The sequence below is a fragment of the Pleurodeles waltl genome, chromosome 3_1 (genome assembly GCF_031143425.1).
Source record: "Pleurodeles waltl isolate 20211129_DDA chromosome 3_1, aPleWal1.hap1.20221129, whole genome shotgun sequence".
Lineage (NCBI taxonomy): Eukaryota > Metazoa > Chordata > Amphibia > Caudata > Salamandridae > Pleurodeles > Pleurodeles waltl.
The window spans coordinates 206,609,937-206,631,184 of record NC_090440.1 but is presented as its reverse complement, the minus strand read 5'-3'; positions in this window follow the sequence as shown (position 1 = coordinate 206,631,184).

The following is a 21,248-nucleotide window of genomic DNA, read 5'->3' as shown; positions in this document are numbered from 1 at the left end:
CTGACAGAATTTTAATGGAATAAAGTTTGTGGGAATAGTTTGTGTGATGACAAGTAGTCATCAGAGGAGGGATTGATGACGCAGAAATGAAGGTTTTACATTTATTAGCGCATAAACGTAGTGTGAAATAATCATGTGTGACTTTAACCGAACTAATAAAGATTGTACGGGGACAAATGTGCCCTCAGAGTAGTTTGCCAACATTTATAAGCGTGCTTTATATAACGTGATGTATTAGATTTGCACTAATCCGACATAATCGTAAACGTGTGCTATGATTTGCTTGTTTGAAATGCTTTAGCTTAGCCTAACTTTAGTGGAGGCTTCGGCCTAGTTGCCTGGTCTCACGGTTTAGATGCTCGTATTTTTCCAATGTGCTAATAAACGTATATTTTTGCTTGAAGCTGTACTTTTCCACTGAGATCGTTCACATGCTTATCTTAAGGTTTCGTGCCAGCCTGGCATTTTTCTCTTTGCTCCAAGGTCAATCTGCAGGTGCGGACAATGGAAGCTCTGAAAATGAGTTAATTGGTATAAAATGTTGCAACTTGCGTACCCGTCTCCAAGGATAATGTATGCTTAAGTAAAAGCTTGAGAACTGTTGTTTTTGATTGGATAATTTGGAGCCAACCTATGAACCCTCCAATGGAAGACCCTACTGGATTTGAACTGTTGTCTCTTTAAACCAGGTGCACGAGAAGGAGGTAGCTATTACAGCCATTGCAGCCATTATTGGACATCCCGCCATTTTGCAGGACATTGCAGCTATTATGGCCCACCTTGCTGCGACGCCATTTTGAAAGAGACTTTGATGCTTTCTGTAATCGAGAGAAAGAGACTTTAAATGATTCTTACCCTAGAGACTTTAACTTCGATTTGTCCCATTGCATGAAGTAGTAGTTTATTTTGCCGCCGTGAGGCAACTTGCCCCGTCCACCCCTGCCCCTTTGCCCCGTCCTATGCTGATCGAGAAACGGTACCTGTGAGACGAAGACTTCCTTGAATGCTGATTGTAATTGGTAAATATGAAAGGAAATTGTACAATTGCATTGTGTTTCTTTTAGGTAACCAACTGCTGATTTTTTTATGAGAACCCTAGTTAGGAGTTTTTCTAAATTAATGTTGCTAAATTGTTTTTGCATGAAGTCCCACATGCCGATGCTAATTTGAGGTTAGATGAGGATTCCTTTTGTTGCACGATGCAATTTGAGGCCTTGTTATGCTGACTAAATGTATGCAATTAGCTCATTACAGATTATAGTTTTAGTGATTTGCATTGCTATCATCGAATGCCTTGTTATTCAAATGCTACATAGATTGCACCTGTTTCGTCGTTATGGACAGCTATTAATGTTCATTTACGTATATCATTTGGTGTTGAGACACATCTATATTGTGCTAGCTTTGTTAATATAGGGAAATAAATTCACTAACTTTGAATAAACTGGTGTGGTTATTCCTGACTGAAAGGTCAGAGTTCGCCGAAATGTATTCTGGATTAATTGTTAAGTGTTATGTTGATCAGGGTATTGCTTATGTTCGTTATTGATTATTGATTACATTAAATTGACTGATCTCGGGTGAAGAGAGTCCCACTAAAAGCTGTTAAACAGAAACTTTAATCGATTTGTGCTGAATGTAGAATAAGAGACATTGTACCTCATTGAGTAGCTGAATTCACCCTAATGTCGCTATTGGTTAGTTGCCACATCGACAGAATACACAATACGTGCATTACGTTTCACAAGTGCATGGAGTAAATAAGACCGAAGACAAGACACATGGGTGGCCATCTTCAAGGGGAAGACACACTGATACTCTCAACACTCAACATACTGCTTTTGTCCTTCTCATTGTTCATCTGCTCTGTTCACCATCTAATTTGTGTTCAATATTAGCATGCACGCTCTTACTTTCCTTCTCTGTCAGTGCTTCAGACCCTTCTATCAAGTTATGTTATTTTTTATTAGACCACTCTATCACAACATCAGACAGTTGATTAGGGATATGTGTAAGGCAGTGTGAATAATTAAGAATGCAGGCGGCCCAGGAGGTAGCTCCAAAATCGGCCTAGCTGAAGTAGGGCTTGGGAACTCAGAGATCTTTACCAGTTAAAGCTTGTCATTTCCCAGCCATCATTCCGAGCTCAGTGTTCATGACTCAATTGCTTCAAGCAAGAGGGATTTACAGGAGTCTCGCCACACTCCCCTGCACAGCACAGACCTGTGGTTTGACATCACCATTCTCTACTTTTTAGGGCTCACCGTTCGCCCTAACATTATTTCATTGCGTTTGCATCGCAAGCAAAATGCTCCAGTTTGGACAAAGCTGTTCTATTGCACCATTTCATCGTATGTGAATTGACTCTAGTTTAGCTCTTAATTTCTTCGATTAAAACTATTCTCTTTACAGCAATGAGATTGACTTGATTAGTCCACTACTGGGCCCAACCTAAATTCCACTGTGTAGGCCCTGACAGATCGGGTGTCAGGTTCTTCAGAGTCCATGATGGGTGTGGAATGTTGGTCATGACTGTTTTACCAGTTGGACCTCGGCCTTACAAACTTACCAATTCATCTTAATAGAACCCCGATATCTCAGCAAGAAGAAAAGCCTTCACTGGGTAAGTTTAGAATAGCTTTCAGACAGGCTCCAAAGCAGTCCAGGAGAAAGGTGGCAGGGTGTTAAACCGTTGCTGTGTTTGTAGCATCCCTTGATGTAAGAGAGGTTGGCACAGCAGAGGCGGTTGAACCAGAAGTGATGCATCTGGAGTAATGGGCGGCTCTGAATTTGCTGCACGGAGGTCTCTCCATCTCTTGGGGACTTTAGCAGTTCTGTGAAGCAGGTGGGCAGGCAATCAGCATCGTTATTTTGAAGGAAGTGGGGTCTCCGCTGTTGCTGCTGTCAAGAGAAGCGAAACCAGCATGTCATCCTCTGAAATAGTTACTTTCTTCTCCTTTGTGAAGTTCAAAGGTGCTGACACAGAGCCAGAACTTTCTTATGGTTCATGGACAATTCGAACTCCCTAGCTCACCTATTAAGTAAAACCCATCGCTGCTGCGCCTGACATCATCACGTGACGGGTCCAACAATGGTAGGGACGCGCTGTTTTCAGACCAAAGCACCCTCCACATATTTGTGTCAATAAGGAAGAAAACAAAGGGATCCATTTAGCTTCAGTGTGGCTAGCTGTTCTTGTGGCAAATCACTGGATCTCACGGAGGAGAACTGGCTGGCTAGGAGGATTCCTTCACTCTGGAACAGTTAAAAAATATGGAGTTTGGGCTGTCGCCGAAAATAACGAGCAGCCTAATTAAAGCTTGGAAAGCGCTGTTCTGTGGTTGGTTGTCTTTATTCTCTTCAATTAGAGGTCCCTGAAGAGAGGTGGAATGTCAGTCATGCTTCGAACTCTCCAATTTGGCCAGTCAGTGCAACTAAAACATGCAGGGCACATGCCAGATTCTTCAAGCCCTTTAAAATGTAAACGCTTCTTTCCTAGCTAGTCTACTTGAAATGTATTTCCAACTCACACAGATTCTATGTACACAGTCAGACAATTAAATGACCAGAGTGTCTATCGTTGGACTGCCAGATTGTCAGGTTGTCTGCATACGATACATTTACATACAATGAATCTAAAACAAATTATTTTGCATTGTCAGGGTTTGCCCTGAAACTCTGCAGATCCCGCCTGGGATTGTATGACATTACAACGATGACATTACAACGAATGTCTGTACCATGCATGCCTTTACCATGAAGCTGCCTTTACTCACATGCCTTTACCAGATAGATAGATAGATAGATAGATAGATAGATAGATAGATAGATAGATAGATAGATAGATAGATAGATAGATAGATTGATTTACTTTTGAGTTTGTATATTTTTTTGGGAGGAAACCCCTCAAAGTTTTTTAAAATTACTTCTAACCTTCCTTTACCACTACCCCTCCAAACCCTAAAAGTAATTTACATCCTTTTACCACTACCCACCCCTAAACCATAAATTTAGCCTTACTGTTATTTGTAATATAAATATAAATAGCTATTTGTAATATAAATATATTGTTCTGCCTGGCATGCATGGTAAGGTTGTATGGTAAAGACATTGCATGGTAAAAGCTCTGTGGTAAATTGCGTGCTAAAGACATTGTTATAAAGGGTGTTTATCCCATCCTGAGAATGTACAATGGAACCACTGTATAGTAAGTAGACAGCCTAGGTTATTATCAGAATGAGCGATTTTCAGGATCCCATTGGTTACGAAGGGCCTTTCATTTACAGTTTGATTGTAGGAACAATGGCGAGCTGTTTTTATTGGTACTAATTATGGGGAGGCGGGGGGGGGGGGGGGGTTCAGTAGCCTAGACAGGATCAGAATACATACACGCAGACAGGTGCATACAAAGACACCATGAGGTTTAGGTATTAAGGTTTTGTGTGAGTACTCACATGGCGGAAAGCACTGTGTCAATGTACTTAATATTATGAAAGCCGAAGGGTGCAACATAGTGCACAACCCCTCACAGTGCTTATTAAATTGTCTCTCTCTCTGTTCTTTTGGGGAGGAGAGTATCTGCTGCTGATTTTCCAGTCCATTGACAACAGCGCAAGTTAACAGAGTGTAAACTGCCCACAGCCTTGGCACAAGGTTTTGCTTTGTAAGTTTCGTCATTCTCAAGGTTTCAATTTATACAGGAATTTTGCTTTGCAGATTGGTATCGTTTGTTTTCTTTACATATTACAGATAGTTTTAGTTTCACAAGAAAATTCATTGTTATTGCTGCCCAGCATAGCATCTGTGGACGAGCTGATATGTGTTTTTCTTTGCAGGAGCACCACACAATGTCAGAGTGAATTCCTGTGGGTGGTTTGCAGGCACCAAGGCAGCTAAAACAAGAATTTGTTGCTGAAAAATGACCATCAACAGGTATTTGTCAATAGAATGGCTGCTTGCATTGTTGATCAAGGGTGATTTCTTTTCTGCACCACACACACTATTGTGAGGTATTTTTCTTTCAGGAACGTTTGGTGGATTCCTTCAAATTGACTACTGGCACAGTCGCCTGCTCCAGAACGCACGCACGTGCCTTCTCTCTCTCTCTTTTCCTCTCTAAAGTTGGCCCTTGTCCTTGTGTTATGTTTGCCCCATTAAGCTGTCTAGAAACCACAACGCATTGTAGGTCCCTATGGGATACCTGTCAATCAAAACAACTTAGACCTGAACTTTTAGGCCCAAACCCAAGCAGATGGTAATCCTACCTCCCACATGTCTCTATTCGTTCTCTGTCATTCATTCTCTCTTTCTCTCTCAGTCACTTTTCTCCCTCTCTGTCTCCATCAGCTTCTTTCTGCTCTTTCATCTGTATTTATTTTTTCTCTCTTTCCCACTTCCTGATTCTTTATCTCTTCATATCTGTGCTCTCCACCCTCCAGTTATCAGTCTCTTCGTCTCTCTGTCTCTCTCTCTTTGTAAATGCAGTTCAATCTAATTGTGTTCTGTGATCCGTTCTGTTACATGTATTACAGAATATATGCGGGCTCTAGTTTATAAGGACAGGAAATGAAACAGGGAATGCTAGCTATAATCCTACCTACCCGAAGCTGGGTATCATAAATAGGTTAGCATCCCCTAGCACTTCCTGTAATCCAAAGCTCTGTGAAAGGTCTGGGCCTGGGAAGGTAGACATGTCATAATAACTGGGACAAAAATGGATATATAATAAAGATTGCCAGTGAATAATCAGGCCACTACCTCTATAGCCCCGAAACCTATTCCAGTCATTATTTCATGAGATATACCAAAACAAGAATAGTCCTTTGTCAAAAAATCACCACGTCGATAGCAATAAAATGCAATTAACAGTGAATTTGTAATTGCTACGAAGTAAATAATAAACAAAAAAGCCTAACCTGAGTAAACAACAAATTCATCATTACTGACCGTTATGATCCCATACCAAAGTTCTTCTGTACAGTTTGTACATTTAGAAAACTCCGTTGTTTTGTGATGATGTGGTCAGAGGCCCAAGTACCAGTCCTACAAATCTCTTCCAATGAAACTCCTTCAGTCTGCACCAAAGAAGCTGCCACAGATCTAGCTGAATGACCTTGAATATTTTCTGGCATTGTCTATTCTTGACTGAAACAAGCCAATCTAATTGTGACCTTCAACCACTTACTCAAAGTTTCTGTTGAAGCCCTTTAACTCTATCAAGAAAGGCCAAAAGGAGCAATAAGAGTCTGTCTTCCTGAACCCGCTGGATCTGCCAAGATAAATAGGTATAGCATGCTTAACATCCAACAAATTTATTAACTTCTCTTCAGAAGAAGAAGGAGATGGGGAAATGGTTGAAAGGATAATTTCCGGAGAGGAGTGAAATATAGAAAGAATTTTAGGACTGAAAGAAAAATCAGGCCCCAAGATTACATCATCATCCAAGGACCTCAAAGAAGGAGGATTACAAAGGAGAGCAGAGAGTTCATCCAATCTTTATGCTGAAGTGATTGCTGCTTGAAGGCATACCTTATAAGAAAGAAACTTATGATCAGCCACCCCATGGCTCAAACTGAACAGACTGTAAAGCTTTCAACACCAACTGAAGATTGCTAATGAACCCTTACACGTTCTTGCTACTAAAGGCACAGCTTCGTGAATTGTCGAACAGCAGAGACAAGAAAAGAAATTGGAGACAGAGGCCCTCATTCTGACCCTGGCGGATACAATCCGCCAGGGCCAACGGGCGCGGGAGCACCGCCGACAGGCCGGCGGTGCCCCTAAGGGCATTCTGACCGCGGCGCTAACGCCGCGGTCAGACAGGGAAAACTGGCGGTCTCCCGCCAGTTTCCCGCTGCCCTGGGGAATCCTCCATGGCGGCGCAGCATGCTGCGCCGCCATGGGGATTCCGACCCCCTTCCCGCCGGCCTGGCTCTGGCGGTTCTTACCGCCAGAACCTGGCCGGCGGGAACGGGCGTCTTGGGGCCCCTGGGGGCCCCTGCAGTGCCCATGCCCATGGCATGGGCACTGCAGGGGCCCCCTAACAGGGCCCAACTAGGCTTTTCAGTGTCTGCGATGCAGACACTGAAAAGCGCGACGGGTGCTGCTGCACCCGTCGCACGCCTTCCACTCCGCCGGCTCGATTCCGAGCCGGCTTCCTTGTGGAAGGCGCTTTCCCCGCTGGGCCGGCGGGCGATCTGAATCAGATCGCCCGCCGGCCCAGCGGGAAAGTCAGAATACCCCTCGCGGTCTATTGACCGCGGGGCGGTATTCAGGCGGCTTCCGACGGGCGGGCGGCAACCGCCGCCCGCCTAGGTCGGAATGACCACCAGAGTGTGCTAAGAATCAAAGGTACCACCATGAAGAAGAATTCATAGTAGCTGGCTTTTATGATGATTTAATGACACCCACCAAATGAGGAGGTAACCCTTGTATTAAAAGTTTCAACCTCGACACCAGTAAGGTAGCGGGCTGGAGATTTTCAACACAGCCAGAAGGAGAGGAAGAATCTGAGGGGGTTTCAATGCCATCTGCTCGAGGAGTGGAAACCATGTCCTTCATGACCAGAATTATATCATATGTGTGCCTATGTGTGCCTTCTTGTGCTTTAGTAATAGCCTCTAGATTAGTGGAAATGGTGGGAAGGCATACAACAACGTCTTTGGCCATTTAAAAAATTAGGCATCCTTTCCCTAAGCCTTTGTTCTGACAATCTGGAGCAGAACATCAGATGAAGGGAGTTTGTTCTGGATATAGAAAGGTCGTGAAGGGGGTGCTGAACCTTGATTATATCTCTAGGAAGGTTGTTCTGGACAGTGTCAGATGTTGAGATGAAGCCAGCACTCCACTTAGATGACCTGTCTCGACATTGTATGATCCCTTTAGGTGCTGCTACAATTGAGAGAAGATGGACCCATGGCAGATCACACTGCATAGGAATCTCCTTGGTACAACTGTGACACCAGCGATCAATAAAGTGCCTTCTTGATGTCTTAAATTATAGTAATTATGTGTCCCAGGGTCTTTGATGATGGTGTCCAGTGTTTGTGAAAGAGTCATAGTAATGGCCTGAGCTGTAATCTTGCCCACTGGACTATAAACAAACAGGCTGCTGTATGACCTTGTACTTCCATCCAGTTGAGGCTGTCACTGCTTTCTACTGTAGCAAAGACTCAAACAGAATATTCAATTGATCCAATATTTCAAGTGAAAGAAAACCATTCCTATACATGAGTCTGCCTTAATAAAGATGAGGTTCCTCAATGGTTCAAATTGGCTCTTGGATCTATTGCGTAGAAAGCCATGCTGATTTAGCATACATATGGTCTGATCTACATGATGCCTAAGTTGCTGATGTGAGAGTGCTTGTAGTAGCCATTCGTCCAGGTTGGGGAATAACAATGCTCCCTGCAGATGAAGGTGTGCAATTATAAGTGTTACAACCTTCATGAAGAATCTAGGACACACTTTCAACCCAAAGGGAAGAATTCTGAACTGCAAGTGTTGATTATTCACACAGAACTGCAAATCCTTCTGATGAGATTTTGCCATCGGAGCATGCAAATATACATGCATCAAATCCAGGGTTGCAAGCAAGTGATCCTTCTGTACTAATAGAATTATTCACTGTAATGTCTCCATTTTGCATGGAATTTTCTTTCCAAATTTGTTCAAACTTTCAAGTCTTTGACCATATGTAAACCACCTTTAACCTTCGGCATCAGAAACCCTTTTAAGTATACAACCTTCCCTTTCTATGGAACGAATAGGATCTCTTTCTTCAACTACTCATACTTAATTTCCTCCCCCAGTGCTTCTTGTTTCATGATGAATTTTGGAAAGGGAATAGGTCAGTCTTTTGATGGAGTAGTGAGCTCTATCCATAGACAATATTCAGAACTCGTATGTCTGAAGTAGATCCTTGCCAGTTCTCCAGGAAATTATTGATCCTGCCAACTACCTTTAGCTCCAGACCATCTGCCTTCTGGTACCCAGCTTAGTTGAGGAATGCCGGTCTTTATGGGAAGTATCTTGTTTTTGTTTCTTTTGAAACTTTTGTGGAAAGGATCTTGGTTGCTATCTTGAAGTAGTGTCAAAAGTTTGCTGCCTTCTGGGAGGCTGCTTGAGTAAAAACTTGTGCTTAAAAAATGTTGATGACTTTAGTTGAAAAGAAGAAAAATGTTTTTTCTTTTTAAAAATGTAATGTAGCTTATCCTCAAGTTCTGCCCAAACAATCTGGTAACTTCAAAAGGGTTGTATGACAGAACCATGCATGGCTTAACAACTCAGTCGGAACCTTTTGTTGTAAAAGCATGCTTAGTAGAGGTATATGTTGCGACGCCATGTGTGGTTGTGTGGTATAACCCCCCTGATCCCCTCGCCTTAAACCCTAAAACATACTCTGTCCTAAAAAGTACCCCATCCTGTCCTAAAAACTACTCTGATCCCCCGCCCTAAACCCTAAAACCTACCCTGTCCTAAAACTATCCTGATCCCCCACTCTAAACCCTAAACGCTACCCTGCCCTGTCCTAAAACCTACCCTGCCCGGTCCTAAAAACTACCCTGACCTCCCACCCACGCCCTAAACCCTAAAACCTACCCTGTCCTAAAAACTACCCCACTCTGTTCTAAAAACTACCCTGACCCTCCACCCCCACCCTAAACCATAAAAACTTTACCTGTCCTAAAAACTACCCTGGCCTCCCGCCCCACCCTAAACCCTAAAAGCCACCCTGCTCTGTCCTAAAACCTACCACACCCTGTCCTAAAAACTAACCCGATCCCCTGCCCTAAACCCTAAAACCTACCCTGTCCTGAAAGCTACCCTGGCCTGTCCTAAAGCCTACTCCTACCCCCACCCCTGCCCTAAATCCTAAAACCTACCATGTCCTAAAAACTAATCCACCCTGTCCTCAAAACAACCCCGACCTCCCACCCACACCCTAAACCTTAAAACATACCCTGACCTGTCCTAAAAACTACCCTGACCCCCGCCCAGAACCATAAAACCTACCCTGTCCTAAGAACTACCCTACCCTGTCCTAAAAACTCTCCAACTCCCCACCCTAAATCCTAAAATGTACCCTGACCTGTCCTAAAAACTACCCTGACCTCCACCCTAGACCTTAAAACCTACCCCACCCTATCCTAAAACTACCTCACCCTGTCCTAAAAAGTACCCCGATCCCCAACCTGAACCCTAAAACCTGCCCGCCCAGTCCTAAAAACTACCCTGACTCCCCGCCCTGATCCCTATAACCTACCCTGTCTTAAAAACTATCCCACCCTGACCTAAAAACTACCTCGACCCCTGCCCTGAACCCTAAAACCTACCCGCACTGTCTTAAAAACTACCCTGACCCCTCTCCCCGCCCTAAACCCTAAAACCTACCCTGTCCTAAAAACTACCCCAACCGCCCACACCCACCCCCACCCTAAACTCTAAAAACTACCCTGACTCCGTGCCCTAAACCCTAAAACCTACTCTCTCCTAAAAACTACCCCACCCTGTCCTAAAAACTACCACAGCCCCCTGCCCTGAATCCTAAAACCTACCCTACCCTGTTCTAAAAACTACGCCGCCCTGTCCTAAAAACTACCCCCACCCTCGCTCCATTTCCTAAAACCTACCCTGCCATGTCCTAAAAACTACTCTGACCCCCACCCTAAACCCTACTCCACCCTGCCCTTAAAACTACCCTGCCCAGTTGTAAAACCTATCCGACCCCCCACTGAAACCTAAAACCTACCCCACCCTGTCCTAACAACTACCCGACCCCCCCAGCCTGAACCCAAAAACCTACCCCACTCTGTCCTAAACAGTACCATGACCCCCCCACCCCCGCCCTGAACTCTAAAACCTACCCTCCCTTGTCCTTAAAAATCCCCACAACCACCCCAGCCCCACTTACCCAGCCGCCCGTTCCTCTCCGGCTGTTCCTGCTGTGTGCTTGAACAACGCATATGCATGGTGCCTTAACCACGCATTAGTGTGGTTCAGGAACATGCGTGGTTCATGCAAGCGTGGTAACGCATACGTGGCTACGCTACGCGTTGCTCCGGCCTCGTAGAAAAGCTGTTTCCCTTTCAAAAGGAATCCTTAAATCCTCACATCTCTGGGAGGAATCAGTGGTCCAGTCCTATAGGGACACATTCCATGGTGGTGCTATCAGTGCCGCACACAAAAGTGTTGCCGTTTTAACTGAATCAAAAGAAATATCTGAGATGAACTCAACTTGATACAGCATGCTTAACATCCAACAAACACAACCATTTTTTTTCTCTAGAAGAAGGAGATGGAAAAATGTAGGAAGGATACTTTTTCTGATAGGGGTGAAAATGAGAAGTAATTTTAGAATAAAGAGAAAAATCAGACCTCAAGGTTACAGGATCATTCAAGAACCTCCAAGAAGAAGGCTGAAAAAAAGGAAAGCAGAGAGTTCACCCAACCTTCATACTGAAGTGATTGCTACCAGAAACCATACTTTGGAAAAATAAACTTAAGATCAAATATATTTTCTAACAGACTGGTACACTCTGGCCCTTCCTGAAGTGCCTTGTGAGGTCCATGAAGTCAGATAGCAGAGACTGCAATGCTTAGCCTCCACACATAGCCAGATGTGATCCAGAGTAGACCTTCCTGAGAACAGCATCCACCTTTTTGTCTGCTGGATAGTTAAGGATTTTCTCATCTGTCATTGAGGATCTACCCACTAGACTTGCCAACACCGAATCTACAGGGATATCAGTCAGATTGTTTTTATGGACTCCAAGGGTTGAAGCTTTGCCATAAGCGTCAGGAAGTTACTCTGGTCTGGATCTTTCCATTCATTCAATACTGGTAGATTAGCAGGTACACTCTGAAGTCTCTTAAATTGGCACAAAACAGTGTCTTTGGAAGAACTGTCTCTACAGGGAAAAACATATTTTCCCTGACATGATTCAGCTTCAGCAATTCAGGTAAAATATCTTTTAAAATTCATGTCCCCATGCCTTCTGGAGGAGAAGACAAGGTTTCATCTGTGAAATCTGATGCTGATAAACCAGGGTACATAGATTCCTGCTTTGAAATGCTTTTGTTGACATAATTACTTTCTCAATTCTCCTCTCCTCCTCCTTGTCTGCTCCAATTTCCCCTTAACTGGTGGTGATTCAGGGGCAGACCCCCTTGAAGATAATGGTGGTGGAGTCCTACATCTCCTTTTTTTCAGAGTGTTTACCCATCACACAAAGTTATATAAATGCATCAACACTTACCAAACAAAACAAAAGCTAACTCCCATTAAGATTGCTCACTCTTTTATAGGGAATTTCATGACCTTTGCACTTCATTACGTACACTAGATATCAAAACTAAGGATCCAACCACAGTGAAGATCCACAACACTAGAGCCTTTGGCAATCCCAAAACAGCACTGGACCACAGAGGTATAGCCACCTGCATCGGTGAGGGGTGGTCCCCACCTCACTGTACCTAAAGCATATGTCTACCCCAGCTGAACCATGCACCCTAGCCCCCAAGCTGGTATGTGCATCCCCTGGCTGGCTCAGGATTGCTATACCCTACCCTTGGTGCTCTTCTGGGGAGTCTGTTTCAGAGGAACCCTCTGCTGACTAGGGGTGAAATTAGAATTAGGGATCCCGCCACAAGGGCAACTAGGGCAATGAGGTCCTTTGCCCTCCCCTCACAAAACAACCACTGAGCGAACACCCAGATGTCCTCAATGAACAGATCCAGGCCTGCATCTGAGAGGTGCACACCATCCTTGTGAAACATATCCTTGCCCCTCAGCAGTTTATGTGGAATGTTCCAAAGTCAGCCCGGGCCTGGGCATAGCTTGGACATCTCCGAATTCAGTTGTCTAAAAGAGACATTGATTTTCCTGGACCTCATACCTTTACCCCAGTTATGGCTTGAAACCATATGGGGCCAGTCAATGTCCCAGAAAAACTTTGCTGATGTGCGCAAATTCATTCAGAATCACTTCCCTCGGACCCTTGCAACCCATTTTTACTATATCATTACTACCAAGGTGAACAATGATCAGGTCTGGGAACTGGAGTCCCTTGTGAGCCCTGGTCTCTTTGATCTGGTCTCTTTGATCAGCTGCTGCAGTTGAGAAATCCGGAGACCTCCAATCCCGCAACACCAGAAGGAAACATCCCTCAAAGTTTCAGGCTTGGGCTTACGGAGTAGTTGCAATCTGGATGGCACTCGCTGGATAAAGGAATGGCCAACAACCCACACAAACTTTGAAGGCATCCTACTAAAAGGGCAAAGAACAAGCATGAATAAAAATATGAGAGGAGGAATCATGTACCAATGCAAATTCATTGCAAGTCAGGGTGAATATAGTGCTTGTAAGACTCCGAAGACAGCCATCCAATTCTCTTAACTTCCTCTGGAGACAGGCCTGCTCCTGCCGCCACTGTGGCCACACTTATTCTAAAGGAGTTTGAGGAGTAACCATTTGGGCTGACCCCTGTCACCTTAAGGGCAGAGGACAAGACTGCAGCCAACTGATAGCATAATAAGCAGTCTCCATTGGCATGGATGAACAAAGCAGAGGTTGCAACATCAGGCCGTATAGCCTGGTAGGACCCCAAGCGAGATACCAGACAAAGAGGAGAGCCTACTGCTCTCCCCTTTCTAGTCTGATTAGTCTTAGACTTCCTCAACAAAATCATTAACGTCTCCTCACCCTCCCAAACATGCCTCCATTGTAGGTCCCCGACAAAGTCAGTCCATGATGGTCCCACCAATTTGCTGTGCCTAAAGGCCCCAAAGAAGGCCACAGTGAAGGAGACTGAAAACAATGTAGTTTTATAAGGAGAGTTAGATAAGAGGAGGCCCAGGACATGTGCATTGATTGGGTGCCTGCCATCCTTTGCACACCCATCCAGCCTAGCCCGACCCAATAAAGCTTTCTTAATCAGACAAGAACCACTCATATCCTTTGCGCCCTTCAGTTTTAGCAAAGAACATAATAACTGAGAGATAGGCACTCACGTAAGATACAGGCCTGCCCTGCTCTCTGAGGGCATCCAGAAAAATACAGATGGCCTCTGCAGCAAACATGCCTGGGACATTACGTACATGCAAGAAGGACTTATAACATACAAAACATTTATCATAGGGCAGCCGCGTGCTCTTTGTTAGTGAGGCCGCAACTAAATCCGGTAAGATGGGGCCCCAATCCTCTACAGATATGATGAGAACTTTGTCACCTTCTCGGCCGCCTACAGGTTAAAATCCCAAACTTCCTGTAGCTTGGAGTGAGATAAGGCATCAGCAGTGTTATTATGAATACCAGGCACATGTTTAGCTCGAAACAAAATGTTAGACTTCAAGCTCAACAATACCAAATATTTTAGCAATCTTAAAACAAACTTGCAAGAAGCCCCTTGCCTATTAATGGATTCCACTACTGCCATGTTGTTAGACCACAAGACCACACTCACATACTTGAAAACCTCAGCCCATATGGTCACTGCTACAAAGATGGGGAACAGCTCCAAAAAGGCTACGTTCTTAGTAACTGCACTGTCATGCCGGCCCGTAGGCCATTCGCCCCTACACCATTCCGTGCCCAAGATGGCTCAGAATCTTACGCTGCCCACTGTATCAGTGAACAGGCCTAGAGCATGATTAGATATGGGACACATAGGCCATGTAACAGAGCCAATATATTGTTGCAGGAAACTGCTCCATATTTTCAAATCTTCTTTTACCTCACGTGGAAGTCACGTGTGGTGGTGTTTCTGTGTGAGACCAATCATTGCCCTTGCAATTGATCATGAAAAGGGACGCACCTTGGGAAAGATCGACAGGACAAAATTCAACAGGCAACTAGCACCTAGAGCTGATGGAGAGTCACCTTCTTCAAGGCAAGGAAAGCGTCAATTGATTGCTTAAAATCTTGAACCTTTTCAGAAGGGAGGCAGCACTCATCGGCCACAGTATCTATCTTGACACCAAGGAACGTAAGGCACTTGGAGGGATCTACGGTCTTCTCTGGTGGAATGGGCAGCCCCAAGGTCCTCAAAGAAGACAGTTAGTGCGTTCAGCACACAAGAGCACACCCCAGATTCCGATGGCCCCAAACTAGGAAATCATCCAGGTAATGAATCACCTCCCTGTGACATGTGTGTGACAAGAATATGCACTGTAGCAGCAAGCTGAACTGTTCAAAGTATGTGCACAGCACATCCCATTGCCATGCACTTGTCAAAATAGTATGAGCACGCAAATTGGAATCCTAAGAGGTTTTAGTCCTCAGGATGGACTGGGAGTAGCCTAAAGGCAGACTCTATTTCTTTTTTAGCTAGCAAGGCCCCTTGACCATGCTCACGCATTATAGACAATGCCCAATCTACTGATGAATACCTGACTGAGCATAACTGTGGGTCAATTAACCGATGAGCCCTTAGTAGTCGAGAAGTTATGAGTCAGCCTAAATTGTTCTGGTTCCTTCTTTGGTACCATGCCTAAAGGAGAAGAGACAAAGTCCTCAAAGGAGGGGGGTAAAAGCCTGGCTAACCTATCCAAGCCACCCTCTTTTATTATTTTCTTAATCACCTCAGCCTGATGCATGAGGTCAAAAACCAAAATTGTTACTGTGAGAGATAGGAGCTACTCAGAGTGCAGGAATCCTAAACCCAGTGGAAAAACCCAAATATTACAACTTTGCAGCCTCTTTGTTGGGTTACAAGTTCAGCCATGAAAGCAGCTTAGTAATCTGGACCAGAGATGGCAACCCAAAAGAAGCTGGAGGGCTTCATTCCATCCTTTCCCCTCTCTTTAGACTTCTTGTTACACTTGAATACTGGGTGGGAGTGGTGGGTGCATCATTTTCAACTCCTCTCACTCTATGTTCGCCAAGTCAATGCCGTTTCATCCTCGTGCTTCCACACACTCCACCTGCTCTGGAAGATTTTCAAGTGGATCCCCATTGACGCGAGAACAGTCACCCATGCACTCCTCAGCAGTAAACTCGACTGAAGCAACACACTCAATACCGTCTTCAACAAGAGAATTCAAACAAGACTCCAGAGAATCCAGAACACCATGCCCAGACTCATCCTGGGCATCCACCACCACAGCCACATCTCCACCCACCTGAGAGATCTACACTGCCTTGCCATCAACAAACGCATCACTTTCAAACTCCTGACACACACTTACAAGGCCCTCCACAACATCGGACCTGCCTACCTTAACCACTGCCTCTCCTATGCACCCCTCAGGCAGCTCCACTCTGCTCAACTGGCCCTCGCCACCATCCCTAGGATAAAGAAGAACACGGCTGAAGGAAGATCCTTCTCCTACGTCACCATGCAGGCCAGGAACCTCAGGCAGTCACCTTCGCTGGCTCAGTTCAGGAACGACCGCAAGACCTGGATCTTCGACTGACCTGCATCCCCTTTCAACGTCCTGAACCCCCCCCGGGGTGATAAGTTGCCCTTTACAAATATTTGATTTATTGATTTTTATTACATCATCCTAGCTTTATACCTACCTTTGGTAAACTTAAGGTATCCAGGAACATCTAAATGTCTGCTGAGAAAAGAGCTTGGAGTTGTTTTTTTGAAAGACGGGGCTTTTACAGTCATAAGTAGAGAGGCTTTTGGTTTTAGTGCCAACCCTGCAATGAACCACAGTGTGATTTAATTTCCCTTTGGCACATGGTCATCTCATTTATAGTGCTGCTAGTGGCATTTGTATAGCCAAACCTGCAGGGTCCTTTGAGACACTGGCACGTTATTTCCTCCGGTTCAGCCAAAAAGGACGTTGGGAAAAGGGTTAAGAATCAAGTTCTGAGAATGACCTAGTGATTAAAGTACAAGAGTCATCATTGCCTCATATGGCATTATCGAGCCCTGCCTGCAGCAGCACAAGTTGCCAAACCAGGCATTGATTGTTGTACCTCAGTGAATTGCTGTCTGCATACAAGCTAATTGTAGTAAGATCAAAGGAAGGGCTTTTTAAGCCAGAAAAAGGAGCAGACTTCAACTCCACTATGACTTGCATTGAAAAGAGTGGATTCACAAAAGCACAAAATTCCCAAAAACATATATTTGGTCAGTTTGAGGCCCCAAAACTGAAGTTTGGATGTATGTGCAGTAGACTTGGAGAGCATCGTGTGCAGAAGGAAGTCATGAGAAATATTGGGTATCTCAATTTACCTAAGATGGAAAATACCAGATTATCAGTTGATGCTCTGAGCACCCACAGAAAAGGGACTTGAGTCCCAGAGGGCTACTTGCACTACCGTCTGTGGCCCATTACACCTTGATTCACACTCTGCAGTGCTGAACCATCACCATTAATCTTATCACATAATATGTCACTGGTTGTTAAGCCACTGCTGTAGGACTCCAGACCCCGTAAAAAGCATAGACATGGGACTTCAAGCCCTAAGAGTGGCATTGTTAAATGACCATGGACCTTAAGAGGGGCATAGATATCGGACTACAAGCAGCCAAAGGGGCATTGTTATATGGCCAAGGAACATTGGTATAGGAATACATGCACTTGAAGGTCTATTGTTGCTGGACCTCAAGCCCAGGGAGGGATACTGATATAGAACTACAGGCACTCGAATGGGCATTGTTACAGGACCCAAAGCCTGATGAGGAACATAGATATATGAATAGACACACTTGAAGGGGGAGTGTTATAGGATCGCAGATTCTGTGGTGGACATTTGTCCAAGACTACAAGACTCTAAGAAGCATTGTCATAGGACCGCAGGTCCTGCGAGGGACTTTGATATAGGGCAGCAGGCAGCGTGAGGAGCGTTGACGTAAGGCTACTGGGCCTGGCACTTAAAGGGGCATTGTTATAGGACCGCAGACCTTATGAGGAGCATTGATATAGGACTGTTGGCACTTAAAGGGACATTATTAAAGGTACGTTGTTAAAGGACCGCAAGCCTTGTGAGGACATTGATATAGGAATACAGGGACTCGAAGTGGCATTGTTATAGGACCGTGGGCCCTGTGAGGGGCATTTTTAAAGGTTACCAGGCTGTGCGGGGCCATAAGTATAGGAGGGCAGGACCTGTCCTGGGAGGAGTATTGACGCAGGACTACAGATCCTGTGATAGCCCTTTATGTAAGTCGAAGATGCAATATTCTGTGAGGGACATTGTAACAAGACCACAGGCCATTTGCACACGCTTGTTATAAAGCCAAATGGCACTGAGTGGCATTGCTAAAGGGATACAGGCACTTGAAGGGTACGTGAACGGCATTGTTATAGCATTCCAGGCTGTCTGGCGGCCATAAGTGTAAGGCTGCAGACAATGTGAAGGACCTGGGACATTGTTATAGCACTGCAGTCCTGTGAGCATGATTGTTATAGCACTGTTTCCAAACTTTGTGGGGGACACTGTTATAAAAGTCTAGACCCTGTTTTTAACATTGTCTTAGTAACTGCAAGCCATGTGGGCAGTATATCCTATAGGATCGTACTCCTTGACTTCAGGCAAGCCATCTAAAGGGTATGTTATAGGTCCACAGGCCCCCTGAGGAGGACTGATACAGGACTGCAGAGCATTTGGGTGCTATTTTGATGGGACTGCGCGCCCTGTGAGGAGCACAGTTGTGGGACTGCATGTCGTGCAAGGCGAAGGGAATTATTATAGGATTGCACGTCCTGAGTTGTTGTGGGGCCTCAGGCACATTCTTACAGGACTGCAGGCCTTCCGTGGTGAGGTGTATTGTTAAATGGCTGCACATTCTGTGCTGCGTGAGGTATTTTTGTAGGACTGCAGCTCTTCTGTTGCTTGGGGCATCATTCTGAACATGTGCGTATAGGATGGAGGAGGGGTGGAGACTGAGCTAGGGGGGGGCAGGAGTGAGGGAACAGAGTAATTTCCATAGTAAACAGGACTTGCGTGAGCAGTATTCAACACAACATTGCTATCAATCACTCACGCTCCAAACACACTGTAGAATATAATAACAGCAAGCCCCCACCCCTCCCACCCCCGCCTCCCACCACCCAGTGCTGGGGAATTGACTTCTGCATGTCAGGAGGATTTTCTGGCGGCATAAGACTGCTGAGGAATCAAAATGAACAATGCCGATAAAAGCAGGCAATCACCTTCTGCGCCCGCGCCTTTCTCAAGGTAGGAGCACTCTGTAGGGCGCGCGCTGGGTGTTCGTACCACCAGCAGGTGATGAAAGGCAGCTGATGGGGTCAGTGCAGGCTGCTGTTCATATGATGTGTTTACAAAAAGGTCATTTTCTCCATGCCTGAGTGGTGAAATAATTTTTCGGTTTGCACTGCCATGCATAAACGATTCCTTTTCAATCACTTGACCTCTGCATTTCACTCTGTGCCTAGCGCCCTGAAGAGTCAAGTAAACATTACGGTCTAGTATAAACTCTATAACGCACCTTTCTTGCAGGATCCTCTACTTGGGAACTGTACATCTAGTGTGTACTGTCTGTTGCTTAGAGGTTCTGATGGGCTGTGGTCCCACAGCTTGGTTGATATTATTTAGTTATTGGTGTATGCCTTTTTTTATGCTCTGTATTTTGTTTTTGACAATGATTATATGTCACACGCTCGCCCCACTACTAACCCTCAAAAATGACTACATGGTACTTACATATCATGGGTAGGCTTGAGCGGAATTTCAATTTCGGCAAAATAACTAGGGTCAGTTCACAATTCCCTGTCACTCTTATTAGTTTTATGCTTTATTTGGCAAATGCTGCCATTAAAGTACACATAGATGTAATCCACATGAAACTTTAAAACAATACAAATTGGTAAAATCCTTAAAACCATGTTAAAAATCATTGATAAACATTCGATATGTAACAAACTAGTCAAAAAACATTACTAGCCATAACATTTCTCAGTGCAATGCAGCCATTGGCTTGTACTTCTGGGTTCCAGAAGCACATCATTAGGAGGGGCCAATAAATTAGAAGGTAGGGCTAAAATTCTACACTTATCACGTTACCAACAACAGTAGGTCGTGCAGTGCAGTTCACAAGGCTCAACGCTGCCCTGTCTGAGTCTTCATACACCCATTAAAAAGCAAGACAGAGCAAGCATGATCAAGGGTGTTGTGTTAGATCTTAGGCTTCTAGAAACAACCCTAATGTCCCTAATCCCCATACTTCGACAAAGAGAAAGTATTCACTTCTTTCTATTGTTTGGATAGCGCTGACAGAAAAATAATATGTAGATAATGCATTCTTTCACCTGGGGACAAAAGGGGCAGGTCAGGTTTGGATCACTGCCATGAGGCCTCCAGTTAGCAGTGAAAGTGCGCAGTGGTAGGATCCAGAGGCGAAATTTGTAGTACAAGGTTTTTGCCAATGGGGGTTCTATGGAGTCCACATATTTGCAGAAGTTGTCTCTGAATTCCAAGAAGGCTAGTGTCAAAGTACCAGAACTCCTGTTCCTAATCTGTTCTCCACCTCTATACTCCCAGTACATCTTTGACATGCTGCTCATAGCTCCCAGGTTAGTCCATAGGTGTTCACACCCCCATCTTTATCAGGCAGGTCCAAATATGTCCTAAACAGGGGATCCTCAAGGCCCCAGTCTGCCGAAGAAGCTCCTCCAACTCCGCCCGATATGTAACTAGGTCCACTGAGGCCCATAGCCGTATTCCAATATAGCTAAGGTCTGAGGGCTGCATTTTGGGGAAAGGACCTTTGGCCTAAGTCCAGCCGTAATGGCAGGAGTGGGGTACAGGTAGATAGGTTTGTCAAAGATCGCATAAATTGGTTCTCACCCACCTCTAGTGCTGTGACCTTCTCGTGTCACAGTTCTCCCCATACAGAAACCCACTTAAAGCTGGCAGATTAAAAATTTGGATGGCTGGAGATACGGGTTGAAAGCTCTCAGATCACCCCTGCATAATGTTCAATCTTCAATTTGCTCTTGTGGATCTGAGCGGACCAGCCAAAATTCTCTGTCAGAGTGAAGCCCAGGTATTCAAAGGTGCGGACACTCTCAAGAGGAGTACTGTACAGGGACGGATTTGGGTGGGTCGAATGGCTGTGATTAAAAACCATGTACTTGTTTTTTTGTAGGTTAATCTCAAGCCCTCTCTGCTCACAGAACACGCCAAACTGATGCAGGAGGTTTAGAAAACCTATAAGGAATTTGGATACCAATAAGGTGTCGTCGGTGAACAGGATGGCTGGGATCTTCATACCTGCTAGGCTCGGGGCGTCATCACTGCACTTCCCTAATTGGGCTACAAGAGCATTAAT